The sequence below is a fragment of the Squalius cephalus genome, assembly GCF_949319135.1.
Source record: "Squalius cephalus genome assembly, chromosome: 9".
Lineage (NCBI taxonomy): Eukaryota > Metazoa > Chordata > Actinopteri > Cypriniformes > Leuciscidae > Squalius > Squalius cephalus.
This window is the reverse complement of record NC_137130.1, coordinates 24,658,975-24,676,168: the sequence shown is the minus strand read 5'-3', so window position 1 is coordinate 24,676,168 and position 17,194 is coordinate 24,658,975. Positions and strand designations below refer to the sequence as shown.

The 17,194-nt window shown below is 36.8% G+C and overlaps 1 protein-coding gene across 4 annotated transcripts in view; it reads left to right on the top strand.

The window, feature by feature from the left end:
• The window catches only part of pard3bb (par-3 family cell polarity regulator beta b), a 316,476-nt gene that overhangs the window by 216,111 nt on the left and 83,171 nt on the right, over nt 1-17,194 (top strand). The gene's annotated exons all lie outside the window — the stretch shown is intronic.

Sequence of the window (17,194 nt, the reverse complement as noted above, 5' to 3'; positions counted from 1 at the left end):
TTACAATACGATCAATAACATGCATTTATAAAATAGATAGGGTGACATTAAAAGACATTACAAAGCAAACAAGTGTTGTTTCATGGATGTACATCAGAGAGACACACTTTGAATAAGCGGTATGTGGTTTGTGTATTGTTGATGCCAAAAAGCCCTTTGGTCTGATTGGCGTGTTAATATTCAGATGACTGGAATGGTGACTGATTAAGACACCATGCTGTACTAACAATCAAAAAAACGACAGGAATTAATGAATGGTGGCATGCTGCGTGTGAGTGTATGTAATCCAGGTCAAGTCCCAGACTCTCCAGTCTTTTTGTTGTTGTTTTTTTCTTCTTCTTTTTTTCTTTTTTTTTTTCTTGCTCAGTGACCTGGGGGTCTTTCTGGCTGTGTGAACACAAGTGGCCCACATTATTGTGTTCGCTGTCAAAAACAAGCGTGGAATCTGCTATTGAAGTGTAAAATTACTGGAAATTACAGAATCTGCCATACTGCCTTTGCCGCCGATATTTCAAAAGCATAATAAAACCTTAACAGACAACCTAATTCATACTTTTTTTCTGTAGTGTTGCACTGATTGTTAGAGCATTGTCAGAGAACTGGCTTTAATGAAGGCTTCTCATATAGAGTAATTGATTGTGATTTAATTATAGAGCCATTGATGGAGATGATTGGAAGAGTATGAAGAGAGCAGAATGAGGCTTTTATGGTCTCACTGACACACACACATGACATCAGTCAAAAGTGGCCCCTGGCATCTGTAACCTCCCCTCTGGGGCCCCAGTGCCAAATGCACAGATACCCCACGGCTATGTTTGTGAGGATGTGAGGACAACAGATTTTCTCCTTTTTTTCTTACTCTTTTTTTTCTTTTCTATTGACAAGCACATGTGTGGAACTTTCTATAGAGTGAGTGGTGTCCACCTGTCCCTCATCTGATCGTTGTCCCATATTTCTCTTTCATGCACTCATTATCTGATCTCTTTCATTCTCTGCCCTTTCATTATTTGTTCTTTTCTTGTTCTTTATCTTCATTTAGATCTTTTTATGTTTTTGTTTTCGAATTTTGCATTTTATTGGACTGATATAGTAAAGAGGAAATCATTGGGAAAATTAGGATGTTATAAGAATGTTGCTGTTCTGATTCAAACCTGTATTACCCACATGTGGACCAGGGCTCAGCATGTAGAATTAAGGTTTTGGGATTGGCAATCACATTCAAATATGATAGGAATACCCTCTCATATTTACATACAGTAGTCATTCTTGAATTTAAAGCGATGGACTTATTACTAACCAGAACGTTTTGGAAAATCGTGAGTATAAAAACACGAAGCGCAACATTTGAGGCCATTTTCCAAGATGTATTAAACGCAAGTAAGCAAAAAGGATCGAGAGTCTGTGCTGTATCGTGAACAAGTCACGGCTGAAGTGTGTTGTTTGGCACGAAGCGAAGCGGACAAGATATCGCAGCCGACATTCAAACAGATTTTTTATAACGAATATAGGACTGATCTGAAGGAAAATGCTATATATACTGTAAATGCAGGTACACTCACTTACTCGTTTCCTACAATACTCTACTGAGCTTCAATGAACAATATCAATAAGAACATATTTTTACGTTGCTAGGAGTGTTGTGTAGTGATACATTGAACCGATGGGTGAAGCGGTCATAGTCGTGTTTTATCGTGAATAAAAGCTATTGACCAATCAGAATCAAGGACTGAAACAAACCGTTTTAAGACATGTTAAAGAGATGGTCCACCCCAAAAAATGAAATTGTTGTCATTATTTACTCACCCTCGTGTCATTCCAAACTTGCATGCAAACACAAAAGATGTTGTTTTGAAGAACAACATGAAAATAATGACATTTTTCATTTTTGGATGGACTATCCATTTAATGCCCAGGATTGGTGCTCCAAAGCTGGATTTACTCAAGCAAGTTACATCCATATTTAGCTTCAGTGTGTGACTTGCGCCTCAGCTCACAACTTTTTTCATTCTGTACTTCTTCATTCTCTATTTATCCACTTCCTTCACTCTTTCATGCTGCATTTGTTTTTCCATCACTCCATGTCGTCTCGTGTCTCACAGTGTCTCTGCTCTTTGATGAAGATCCTGGCATGGTGGCAGTAGAGATAGCAGAAATGTCACGCTGTTTTCCCTGCTTCTCCGCCTGTGTGTTGGCTGAACAGATGGGCTGGCAGTCTTGGATCCCACCTCTCCTCCCTCTGCCCTTTCAACCCCCGCCATCCGCACACTCGTACCCTGTACCAGGGGTGCCATTAACCCGGAACCTGCCCTGCTCCCCTTACTTTTAAACACTGTTATCCTGCTGGCCTGGAGAGCATGGACACCAGGAGGCCTTTTCTTTGGCCATTTTTATGCTTGGCACTGAAATAGAGAATTTTCTTCGATCTATAAATATATATATATTCTCTCCTACACTGGCTGTCAGACAAGCTTGACTTCTTCTAAAAATCTAACTCTAGGGCTTGACAGACTGTTGAGATTTTTATTAAACATGAACATTGAGATTTGTCCTCACCAGTCACCTTTGGCTCTAATATAGGACCTGTGCAAAATAGACCATTATCAATTTATTTTCATCACTTACTGTAGTTTCCTCTGTCATTTTTAACACAGAAACCTATTCACCGGTAATATTTGGAGAAGAATGCGCATTCTTATTATTATGACCGCCGCTAGCGTAGCTAGCGAAAGCGGTCATATAGGGATTGTCAAAGTTTTTTTTTTTTTTTTTTCCCGTCACCTTACTGAATTTTTCGTCAACGATACCAGGGACACCGAAGCACCGGGGAACATGAAATTTGGTGGGCATGTAGCCCCACTAGACTTCTAAGGAAAAATTTCGTTTGGTCCCCGGGGGCCACTCCCCCCCCACGCTGGACCCCCCCAAACCCAAAAAATTGCAGTTTTTCCTAAATAACTACCTGAACCGTGGCACCGAGGATGAAGAAATTTTTATGGTATGTTGGTCTACTAGACTTTTACGGAAAAATTTTGTTTGGTCCCCGGGGGCCACTTCCCCCCCCGCGCTGGGGCCCCCGTAAATTTTTCGTCAACGATACCAGGGACACCGAAACACCGGGGAACATGAAATTTGGTGGGCATGTAGCCCCACTAGACTTCTAAGGAAAAATTTCGTTTGGTCCCCGGGGGCCACTCCCCCCCCGCGCTGGGCCCCCCCAAACCCCAAAAAATGCAGTTTTTCCTAAATAACTACCTGAACCGTGGCACCGAGGATGAAGAAATTTTTATGGTATGTTGGTCTACTAGACTTTTACGGAAAAATTTCGTTTGGTCCCCGGGGGCCACTTCCCCCCCCGCGCTGGGGCCCCCGTAAATTTTTTGTCAACGATACCAGGGACACCGAAACACCGGGGAACATGAAATTTGGTGGGCATGTAGCCCCACTAGACTTCTACGGAAAAATTTCGTTTGGTCCCCGGGGGCCACTCCCCCCCACGCTGGGCCCCCCCAAACCCAAAAAAATGCAGTTTTTCCTAAATAACTACCTAAACCGTGGCACCGAGGATGAAGAAATTTGTATGGTATGTTGGTCTACTAGACTTTTACGGAAAAATTTCGTTTGGTCCCCGGGGGCCACTCCCCCCCCCCGCGCTGGGGCCCCCGTAAATTTTTCATCAACAATACCAGGGACACCGAAGCACCGGGGAACATGAAATTTGGTGGGCATGTAGCCCCACTAGACTTCTACGGAAAAATTTCGTTTGGTCCCCGGGGGCCACTCCCCCCCCGCGCTGGGCCCCCCCAAACCCAAAAAAATGCAGTTTTTCCTAAATAACTACCTGAACCGTGGCACCGAGGATGAAGAAATTTTTATGGTATGTTGGTCTACTAGACTTTTACGGAAAAATTTCGTTTGGTCCCCGGGGGCCACTTCCCCCCTGCGCTGGGGCCCCCGTAAATTTTTCGTCAACGATACCAGGGACACCGAAACACCGGGGAACATGAAATTTGGTGGGCATGTAGCCCCACTAGACTTCTACGGAAAAATTTCGTTTGGTCCCCGGGGGCCACTCCCCCCCCCCCCCCCCGCGCTGGGCCCCCCCAAACCCAAAAAAATGCAGTTTTTCCTAAATAACTACCTGAACCGTGGCACCGAGGATGAAGAAATTTTTATGGTATGTTGCTCTTAAGGGCCCACATCAACCTAGCCCATAATCACTCATTTGTGATTTGCGCCCCTCCCATAAAAAATGAAAATGCAATATTATTCTGCTTTAATCGCCCCTATCTTCAGTGGAGATGTTCAGAACTGCACCATATTTCATGTGTATGATTAACTTGACATCCTCTGGGGGTATCCTCTGCTAAGTTTCGTAGAATTTCATCCATGGGGGGGTATAAAATAAATTCATTTATGTGCACATTTAGTGACTGTACACTCATCGGCCTGTAGATGGTGCTGTTGAGCGAAGGGTTGCTGGTTTAGGATGATACTTTCACACACACACATGCAGGAATACAAACAAACGCAAGCATGCACACACACTGACATCCACACGCACAGACACACACCCATACACACACATACAAATCCACATGCACAGACACACACACACAAACACACACGCGCACACATGTACGCACACATACATACACGCACAGACACACACACACACACACACACACAGACACACACATACACAACACACACACACACACACACACACACACACACACACACACACACACACACACACACACACACACACACACACACACACACACACACACAGACAGACATGCACATACTACTACTTTTTTTAGGTATATACATAAACACGCAATACAGCCAAATTACTCCACGTCATTTATTTTTGTGGAAAGCCAGTGCAGGCCTGAGCGGCGGTCATATTTTGTACCGCGATGCGGTACATCTAGTTTGTGTTGTTGTAGGTTTTAGTCTTTCTTTTTCCTTAAAGTTTTTTAACATCATATCTCATTCTCAACTGGAAATGACATTTTGAAAAATTTTGGAATATAATGACGATTCGTTTGTCTTTCCAGGCTAATTTCACAGCTAGCATTTTATGTACAGTATCATACACTGTTTTCTACTTTAGTCTTTTACCACCAGCGTTTTTTTAAAAAGATGCCAGCCACCGCAAGAATTTCATGGCCCCAGAATATTTTGTTGTATGAATATCTGAACATGCAATATATTAAAAGAAGAACACCTTAAAAAAAAAATTGTATTCTAGCTTAATGCATTCTTTTTTTATCAAAAAAAAAAAAAAAAAATCATAAAAAAGCAATATTTTGAAAAAAGCTGAGAAATTTTTTGATATTTTTGTCAAAGACTACATCCAGATCATATTCAGAATGATGATCAAAACACAGATGGAGTAGATCGAGTCCATCAACACCCCCAAAGATTCACAGTCCTCGTCCTAGTTCGACATTTCATTCAGTAACATCAGGCAGTTTTGATTTATATACTGTTTAATTTTGATGTTTGTGATATTTTACTTATGTAGCCTATCTGATTACATGTTATCGCTTGTTTCTGCTTCTTCTTCACATGTCTTTTGATCCAGAGATTCACTACTCTTTCAGAAGATGTGTCATAGCGCCCCCTAACACAGAACAATGAAAACACAGTTTATATATATGTGTGTGTGTACAGAAGACTTGGATTTTCATATTTTAACATTGAAAGTCTGGATCTGCGGCAATGTTAAACCAATAAAAACTATACATAAACATTATTTGAAGAGTAGAAAATATAAATGTTCAAGGCATAGTAAAAGGTTTCCAAGACCATTTAATGTGACCTTCACAAAATATGAAGTTGTTGTTCAAGTAAAATACTCTCCAGAATAAGAATGACCCCTCCAATAAATCATACCACCCGACTCCAGGTGGTATAATAACTAGCAATGTCAGGTCACAAGTTAAGGTTTGTCCGTATATCTTTTGGTTGTGCGAACGCTTTTAATTTACTTCCTGTCCCAACAATCAATTGGTTGCAGATGAAGTGATTGGGAATTATCGTAATTGCTTTTGTTCATGAATCATACTGCTGAGTTAGGTTTTACTGTATTAGTTGTATAGAAAAGAAACTAGAAAACTGCATTCATCAAACTGGCTCATGGGGTCTTTAAAGACGTTATCTATCAATGAGGAATGCATTTCTCACTGAGAATGTTATGCGTGTTAATAGAAGACTTTTTGTTTACCTATCTCTCAGTTTCTTCCTGTAATGGAAAGGCTATTTTGGAGGTGCGAATTTTTATATCTGTGTATAAAACAGTATCTCAGTAGTGCAGATGGGTGCTTGAGTGTGTGTGTGTGTGTGTTTGTGTGTTTATGCTAATGAGATCCTTCAGAGGAACACGGCGAGCTGTGTGGCACTGTGTCTGTTCTCCTGTTGAATATTTAGTATTCACTCAGCCGCTTCCTCTAATTACCTGAGAACATGCTAATGAATTCATCAGAATCAGCTGCTAATTGGCCATTTTGAACAACCCAGTCTTCTTCAGAAACATGCTTTGCTGCCAATCAGAACGCTTGGCCCATTCAACGGCTCTTTATCATTTATACATTGTATTGATATGTATGAAGTGTTTTGTTTTTTTTTTTGTCTTTTTTTTCAAACTGCCTTTTGTTAAAGGCCAGGTTCTTAATAGCCTAACACCCATTTGCACTTTTCGGGCATTAACAGCTTGACGTGTCAGGAATGTTCGTTGGCTAAAGTGGATATTTTTCAGGCCAGCTAGAAGGTACTTAGCATTGCTCTGTCCTGATTGGCTTATTCAGTTTCTACAACTGGCACCTATTAAGCTGCTATGGTAACGAAGTCTCATTATTTCAGCGGTGTCCTGTTGGGAACGGCAGACAGTCGGAAAGGTCAAAGTGGTGACATCACTTCAGCCAGGACCCTATTTGGGTCCTGAATACCGCTGTAATATGACTCCACTGCCAAAGAAATGAACAGGAAAACAAAAGGAGAAGTGAAATGAATAGAAATGTGTGTGTCCTTCTAAAAAAAAAGCTTGCTCTCTCATCGGTTTCATAGTTTCCTTTTGCTTATGTGTGTGTGTTTGTTTCCTGTGTGTGTGTGTGCAAGTGTTCCTGAAAGTGTGAGTGTGTAGGTTTGTGTGTGTCTCGGTGGAATAGCGCATAATGAATATGGAAAGGCAGTAGGGAGAGATAATTAAAGTGGAGATGGCTTTGCTCTGGTCTGCAGGTGTCCTTAAAACAGCTCCTGTTCACCATCACTCGCAAGAATTGAAAACAATCAATGCTTAAAGGGACAGTTTAGCCAAAAAATGAAAATTATCATTATTTACCTTGTCATGCCAAACCAGTATGTCTTTGTTACAATTTGATTACAATAAAAGCATACTCCAAAAATTGAGAAAAGCACCTGAAAGGGTTCATATTGGTTCATATTTACCAATGCCAAGACTGTCACAGTGTTGTTATTAGGGTTGCACCAATACCACTTTTTCCAGAATGAGTCCGATACCAATACGGTCATTTTTGGTACTCGCCAATACTGATTTCCGATACCTGTATTTTCATTGCGTTGATAATTTTTGACTCATTGCGACTCATATTAGTCCTATTAGTAAATAGATATTTACTTAAGTGTTTTTTTTGTTTGTTTGTTTTTTTTTTCGCTTAATTATGCCTGTTAAAATGTAATGTACAAGCTTCTGTTACTTTCACATTTTCATATTTAGAGCTGCTCCAGTAGGGCTCAATGATTTTTTTCTACTGGCCCAGTTGGATCCTAGTGAAATTCTCTATTACAGTCGTGTAAATTATTTGAGTAAATGTAATTAGTTGCTGTACTTAAGTATCTAGATTGGCTGAGTATTAGCAACTGTTACTCTATACTCGACTATGTATTTGAATAAGTATATACTCTTTACTCCAATACATCTGTGATCTGTAATGCAATTACTTGTTACATTTTGCATGGCACCTCACTTTTTCTGCAGCAGTTTATTTTTGCTAAAAAAGAAGTAGTTTCATCATCTACAGGGCATTTAAGGTATCTTCCCAAATCTCAACAAACCTCACAAATCAACTGTTTCTTGTTTTTCATTGGCATGTCTCTTAGGTGTTGAGGTCCATCTTTGAGCCTACATAGAGTATGAGCAAAATAATTAAAATCAGATAGGCTACTTTAAGACTTCAACTCCCTTATTATTGAAATTGGTGACTTGTAACTTGGAGTCATTTTCGCTGTAAGGTATCTGTACTTTTACTCAAGTATGGTTTTCAGGTACTCTTTACACCTCTGCTCAATTCCAATTTTGTTACTACAGCAAAACTACTAACCTAACTGATATAAATTTAAAACGTTATTAAAGATAAGTAAACAATCAGTACTAAAATTAGAACAAGGGCTGGCGTCTTGATGCATCGATTTTGAATATGTGGATGAGATTTAAGATGGTGAAATGCAAGAATTTTGGTAAATAACGTCCTAAACTTCATTTTTTTCTTCACAAAAAAAAACTATTGTTTGATTTCAGAAGAATTGGAAAATAGTACATGAGTCGTATGGACCTTTTTGGGTGCTTGACAGCCCCTGATCACTGTATGTTTTTGTTGTATGGAAAAGAACCGCGTAAAAATTCTACTAAACATCTCCTTTTGTTTTCCATGTTTTGTATTAAAAAAATCTAACGTGTTTGCAACACAAAGGTGGGCAAATAATGACTTTGGAGTGATTTTTGGGTGAACCGTTCCATTAACTGTTAGTCCTCGCTAAAATCCTACACTTAAAAAAAATATTTTCAAAGTTATACACGAAACAAAGATTATTGTTTTACAAGAAAATATTGTTTCAGTATTTCTACTTCAAAATTGTGTTTAATTCAATGTGTTACTTGCTGTTTCTTTGTAATTGTTTGTGAAATATACTGTACTAGCAATTTCTGAGTGAAAATTGTTTCTATGCACCATTTATTTTTATTTTTTCAGTGCCTACCCTTACGCTGTACCCCGTTAGCAGTGCTTCCTTGGCCATAGATCACTCTGAAACATTTCCAACAGTGATTATCCCTTTCACTGTAGTTCTGGGCTTAATCAGTGTCTGGGAAAGTGGCCTTTAGAGTTTTACCCTGCAGCATTTTGAGCTTTTTCATGTTTCTCTTGCTGTCTTTGTCTTTCCTTTTTGGATTGATGTGAACTGCCTCTCACCCCACATACCATCATATTCAGATCACACACAGACATGCCCCGTGGGTCCCCTTTTATCAGTACATTGAAGCATTGCGAGTGTGTGTTTGAGGTCATTGTGTTTATCTGCATGTGTGTTTATTTTCAGTTTTGTGTGTACTGCAGATGTTTGAATCTCAACCCCTTCCTCTTTACGCTTCATTTGAAGCGCTTTCCATTCATCTGGGTTATCTTTAAATAAACCTTGCTGTATATTTGTGGTGTGTGTGTGTTGCTGTGCATAAGTGTTAAAGACGGTCAGAGTGAGAAACTGTTAAAGCACCTTTTTCACTCACCCCATCTCTTCTGAAGAAAAGATTAAATCCCAGACTTTTCTTTTCCCGCAGCCCTCAGGGAAACGTTATCCAGAGAGGATACAGATTTGCCTACAGCGCTTTGAGAGAGAGAGAGAGAGAGAGTCCTAGCAAAGAGAACCAGAAGGGGAGTGAATTAACAGGCAAACGTGAGAGAAAGACGCTGTATTTTTTACTCTACGAGCAGGTAGTTTAATTAGACATGGAGGAAATGAATGTTTGGCACAGGGAGAGAGGGAGAGAGCCGTGATGTATTTCTTGGTAATGATCAGCACAGTTTGGCTTCTCCGCAGGCCTTCACCCCCTGTAGAGTTTACTGCCGCGTGATGAATTTAACACCGTGGAACAATCAGCATCTCTTGACTTCTCTGTTAGGCAATTTTACACTCAATTTTGATAAACTATCAGTGTACTAAATCACTTTAACGATGCACCAATTGGCGTAGATTGTTAGGATAATATTTAGCGCCACGCTTTAATAAAAACATCTCTGTCTGCCATTTCCAGGGTTCTTCCAGAGCCCTGAAACATACCTAGATATTCCCAGAATGCACTGGGTCTTTAAAATTTCATTTCCTTTTATCTTTCAGTTAAGATTAAAACCATTGTTTTATTCATGTTCTGTAATGTTTGATGTTCTCTCATATATTTGTGCTGATTATGATCAAGGACGTTTTAAACTGATTGCAATAGGATTTTTTTTTTTTTTTTTAAGCTCCGAATCAGCATATTAGAATGATTTCTCAAGGATCACGTGACTCTGAAAACTGGAGTAATGATGCTAAAAATTCAGCATACATTATATACAGAATACATTATATTTACAAATATATTCAAACAGAATACAGTAATTGTAATAATATTTTTCAATAGTAAAATTTTGACAGTATTTTGGATCAATTAATTCCAAATTGTGTCAGTTGTGTATTTGCATCATCACGTTTTGCTATATATAAATGCAGAACGAGTGTATATATCATAATGGTGCTGTACTTTTTAGCGACAGTGGATGGAGCAATTATTTGCGATTGTTTTGTTGTATTTGAATTGCTGACATATTTGTTCTTCATTTATGTAATGGGCACTTCTACAAACTGCATTCATTAAAATTTGAAGATTAAAAAAAAAAAATTTGAAATAAAAGAAGAAATTTGCCGGGGTTTTTTTCCTCCACTGTGACTTCATAATCGTTAGTAGTAATTTTGCATGCCACATCTGTCTTTCTCTTGTGCTCTGACCACTCCCCCTCTAAGAACTGTGCCTGGTTAACTGACAGGCTGTGTTTGAAGCATCTCTGAACAGCTGAAGATAGTGCCAGGGTCTCTTATGACAGCCTAATTATTGCCTTTATTTATCCATGTGCTGGTTTGGGCTCAGCTGGGCTCCTCATTTGATAGCAGCCACTGTGCCCTTTAGCTTAGAGTCAGAGATCCTGTTAAAAGACATGTCTGTCTCTGATGCATCCACTTATACAGTAGTTGAAGAAAATCATGATGAGGCCTTCAGGTCGTTCATATTCTCCAAATGACAAGCTCCATTCTGATTGCCTGGCTTCATGTAAGGTGGCCCCTTTCTAAAGTTATAATTAATGGGAATTAATTTGGGGAATGTGAATTGAAGAATCAAGGTGGAAGTAAATTGATGTTAGTAGTATTTTTCATTGTGAATGTTGACTGTACAGTAGGCTATAGGTTTGTGTAAATACTTTGTCCTGGTTTCACAGACAGGGCTTATATTAAGCCATTAGGACATTAGGATTAGGACATTTAAGTAGCTTTTAGAAGAAGAAGCTTTAAGAAGCCTTAGAAGAAAAAAGAAACATTACTGGTTTGCATCTTAAGATTTTAAGATATGTCAGTTGCTTTCAGTCAAAACTCAAACATGCATTTTAGTCTGGAAGCCTTGTCTGTGAAACCGGGGGTTTGTGTTTTTGAGAAATAGCTAGAAAGCTTGCCAGAATTTCCTGCTTGTTTATACGGTTTGAGGCTACCGGCATTAGAATTTCCTGCAATTCTCTGTGGCAGCACATGAATTATAATACATTTATAATATAATGACACTGTTCAAAAAGTTTGGGGTCAGTACATTTTTTTTTTATATATTTATAAGTCTCTTATGCTCATCATATTTAATAAAAATAAAAAATCAAACATCGTAAAGCAACTCTTTAATACAATTTAAAACAAAATGTATGTATTTGAATATATTGTTATATGTAAATTATTCCAGAGATATTGAATTTTCAGCATCATTACTCCAGTCTTCAGTGTCACATGATCCTTCAGAAATCATTCTAATATGATGCTTTGGTGCACACACACACAAAAAGATTCTTTGCTGAATAGAAAGTTCAAAATAACAACATTTATTTGAAATAGAAATATTTTGTAACATTATGAATGTCTTTCCTGTCACTTTTGATCAATTTAAAGCATCATTGCTGAATAAAAGTATTAATTTTTCAAAAAACAAAATTTTATTGACCCCAAAGTTTTGTGTAAACACCTAATACATATCCTCTATATTTAATAGCACTAATGCTAAAAAGCTTTGTCTTTGTTGACAATGTATTTTATTTATTTATTTTACATCCGAACATGTTACATTGTAATTATAAGAATTATAAGTAGGAGCAGAACAGGCTGCGATGTGGACCAGGTTTAAAGCAGATATAGTCAAAAGTCTGTGCAAGTCTGTAGTATTATAAATAAATAGATATGCATGTCACTGTATGCAAACATCTTTACTTCATAATATAAATGTCTGGATATCAAACAAATTGTCTTTTACGATTTTAATCAAGTCTTTGATTTGTTCATCCGTGATATAATTTCATGGCCTCATCCAACAATTGTCAATTTTCGGAGTGTCCATGGTCAATGCTCTCAAGATTTGTTGTTTTATTGCCATGAATTATTCACATGCATTGTATTGATAAATGTTGTGTCAGAATGCATTAGCAGCAAGTTACGTGTTAATGTGAGTGAGTTTTACCATTTAGGTCTCATAGGGCCTGATCTTAATGAGGCAGCAGAATGGATGTGCAGGAAACGCATGCCAAAGCACTAACATTAAATAGCTGCAGTCTAATAAGATAAATACAGTAATTAAGTTATGAGAGTGCTGCATCCACACACAAATACACAGCCAGAGGACATACAGGAAGGGTGCGTGATAGAGAGAGAGAGAGAAACAGTGGGATGGATTGTCCTTTCTCATCTGTTCATTCAGATTTTGCATAATGCACTCCTGTATTTACAAGGCTTCTTTACTGGAATACCCTCAAATACCTCAGGCATGTAATACAGTTGGTTTCTTCCTGTTTTTACGGAATAAATTGCAGTATAAACTGTAAACTTTAAAGCCAATCCATTGGATATCAGAGTGGGGAGGCTGTTTTGAAACTGCAAACCTATGCTTGTATTACATGCTTTTTTTAAACGAATATGTATCCAGTCATATAGTAATGCTAATTTAATCAGAACCAAGAGTTATTGAGAAAATGAAAGTTTTTGTATGAACAGCCAATCTCAATTAGGCTGATGGTATTAAACTTGAACAGGTACTTTTACGTTAAAATGTATAAAGCTAGAAATCCCTAATTTATGTAATGTAAAGTGAACAAAATAATGAACTGCAGCAGTCAGCTAAACATTTCACTAAATAATTAATAGAATCAATCTGACTTTTTAAATTAGTTCACTACAATAAATTTGCTATTTTAAACCAGTTTTAAAGGTGTTATGAACTGCATTTTTATTTTTGTATAATGTTTTCTGTGGTGCACTTAATGTTGATATGATTTTTACATAAAAATTGTCATAAATTTAGAAATAAAAGGCATTTTTGCTACCCTGATTTTAGCCCTCTGATTTGATCGCTCTCTGTGAGACTTCAGTGTAAACTGCTGTGATTGGCTAACAGCTTTGTAAATGAAAAGTATCATGTGTAACTCTCTCGAAAACTTTTATTACGTTTTAACCATTACAGCTCTCAAGGTAAACTAATCGTGAAAAGTGTTGATTATAGCATTATGTTTAGATCTATAGCATTATATTTAGGTTGCGGCATGAAAGGTTGCAGTGATGAGCATGTAGACGATCACAGACATGTTGAGCGCATGAATGCAGTGATCTCGTCAACTCGATTTCTGCACACTAACGAACGCTTTCATCATAACTAACAGTGCAAACACAATGTAAATAAGAAATTTGTTGATTATGACCAAAGAAGACAAAAGGGACTTGTAAGAAGAGGTATAAGGGACGAGTGTGTGTAAATGTATGTCTGAATAGACAATGGAAAATCTAGTCTGCACTTAAGCTGCATTAGTCAGCACTGATTACACTGAAGAACTATATGTGTCTGTGTGAGGCTGTCTCCTGTTGTCTCCCATGTCTGGGGTCACCAAGAGTTGTGTGTCTTACTCTCCACTGAGAGATGTGCGTGTGTGTTAGTTTGTGTTAGTGTGGCCTGGTGAACCCTACATTATGGGGACAAAATGTTCCATGTGCCATGTTATGGCAATATTCACAATCCGTGTCCTTGCGGGGACATTTTTTGGTCCCCATGAGGAAAAAAGCTTATAAATCATACTAAGTGATGTTTTTTGAAAATGTAAAAATGCAGAAAGGGTTAGTGTAAGGGGATATAATATACTTTTTTGTACAGTGTAAAAATCATTATGTCTATGGAAAGTCCCCATAAAACATGCAGTGTGTGCATGTGTGTGTGTGCGTGCGTGTGTGCGTTTATATGTGGTTCTCAAAACATCATCTCTTATCTGATGTAGGTTATGTAACCAAATCAAGTTAAAGCAATATGAATGGCCAACTAAATTATCATTGGCACTCATTTATGAAACATGAGCTGAGTGAATTTCTGTTCATAAATATTTCCTAATATCTTAAAGGGATACTCCACTTTTTTTGGAAATAGGCTCATTTTACAACTCCCCCAGAGTTAAACAGTTGAGTTTTACCGTTTTCGAATTCATTCAGCCGAGTTTCTGATATTTAGAAGAATATCAGTAACCAGACAGTTTCTGGTCTCATTGACTTCCATAGTAGGAAAAAAATATATACTATGGAAGTCAATGAGACCAGAAACTGTCCAATATACAGTTCCATGGCCAATAAGAAATATGTATGCCCGTAAATGTTCTCAATTCACGAACTTTTGGTTAGGATGGCAGAAAGTTAATCGTTATTCCTCTCTTAACATTTCCCTAGTTTGTCTGGGAAAACTTTCTTCTTCTCCTCCTGGCAGTGTCAATCAGTAAGTTGGCTACATAGCGTTTGTTGTTTGGAATTTGTTTGAAAACAAGAGGAAAGGTTGGAGCGCTGACGAGCTGTGAATCATCCACCCTGCTTGAGCGCTGAGTAATGGGTGTAGACGGAGTGAAAAAGGGAAATGTTCTGGACAGACCTGTTGACTAGATGAGTCTTGGATGTCTGAGCTGCAGGCTAGTGTGAATCACCTATGTATTTTGCTACTCCTTTCGTTTTATTCACTCTGTGACCTCTGGAAATTCCCACAACATCTGAACACAGTCCTGCTGTGTTAGTGTTAAACTCTAGGGCATTGAATTAAATGACTCAAAGGTTCTGTAGAGTGAGAGATACAAGGCGATTGAAATAGGCTTTACGCGTTGTAGTTTTTCCATTTGTTCTTTTTCCCCCATCAATTATTTTATTATTTTCTTTATTAATTAATTTATTTGTTCATTCATTGTTTCCCTAATTGATTTGCTTATTACTTGGTTTCATGCGTTCATTGTTATCTTCTTTGGTTCATTATTCATTCATCCATTTCTTCATTCATTCATTGATACTTCATTTGTTTGTTCGCTCATTTATGATTTATATTTTTTTTTCAGTCCTTCCTTCATTAGTTTGTTCTGTCATTCATTTGTTTGATAGTTTGATTGTTATTTGGTTTCTTGATTAATTTAGTGTTTCCTTAATTGGTTTATTTAGACAATTAGTTCATTCATTTGCTTGTTCATTCGCTCCCTAATTGAACTGTTTAGTTAATTTGTTCAGTGATTCCTCCATGTTTGGTTGTTTGTTTTTGTTTGTTGTTTCATTCGTTTCAACTTTTTTTGTTTGTTCGTTCGTTCGTTCATTGATTCATCATTCATTGGTCCCTTCCTGTCTTATTTATTCATTCATCTGTTTTTTTTTTAGATATCAATATACTGTATGAAATATCTTTGCATTATATAGCCTGCTGTATCATATTTGATTCACAAATTTCTAAAGCCTCTACATGATCAACATGATCAAAAGCTTGGCTGAAAAACTTGTTACATGCCTTTTGTCATCTGATGTATAGTTTATTTTAGAGAGTGAAATGCCATTTAGTATAATTGTTATACAGGTCATGGTTATACGTGTCTTTTTGCTGTGAAATCTTTACAGTTTTATAAAGTAAACTCAAGAATACATTGTTTGCTGTTATTAATATTTCAAGATGAACACTTACTGGACTGAAGCAACTTATGTTTATTCATACATATTTATTTTTAAAGAAAAAACGTGTTAAAATGTATCAAATATGATACATCAGGCTTTTAGAGGAATATTTATTTGTACATCTCATTGTATTGCATTTGCAGTGTGTTCATATTTTGACCCCCACAATAAAAACTACAAAACGAAGCATTTAAATACCATCTTAGATGGTATTCTCGAGATATAGTATATAGTTTTATGATTTTATAGATATTCTTTTTGTCCATACAAACATCAGCATCTGCAAGTATTCTGCAAGTAACATCAAGCATTCTTCAAATATTATTCCTAAAATTCCTCAAGTATGAGCTCTATATTCTCCTATATCATATAATATATACATACATACATACATATATATATATATATATATATATATATATATATATATATATATATATATATATATATATATATATATATATATATATATATATATATATATATTAGGGCTGTCAAACGATTAATCGCGATTAATCGCATCCAAAATAAAAGTTTGTGTTTACATAATATATGTGTGTGTATGGAGTATAATTATTTTCTATATATAAATACACACACATGCATATATATTTAAGAAAAATGTCTTATTTATATATAAAATATTTATATATAATATAAATTATATATAATATAAATATATATACACAGTATATACATGCAAATATTTCTTAAATATATACATGCATGTGTGTGTATTTATATATAGAAAATAATTATACACCGTACACACACATATATTATGTAAAAACAAACTTTTATTTTGGATGCGATTAATCGTTTGACAGCCCTAATATAATATATATATATATATATATATATATATATATATATATATATATATATATACACACACACATGTAGTATAAATATTATTATAATTTTTTTTTAATTTTTTTTTTACTATTAGGCTTTCCATATATATTATTATTATTACAGTACGTGTTTTTATCTTTATTTTTCTCAGTAGCTCAGAGCCTGTGTTTATGTTTAAGTGATATCATGGCGTATATAATTGCTTCCTGCAGTGCTTAGTAGGACTCTTGTCAAGCTCATATGCTCCCTCAATATTGCTGAATGTATTGCAAAGATGTTCACATTATGATCATTGTGTGCAGATGTGTGAGATTCA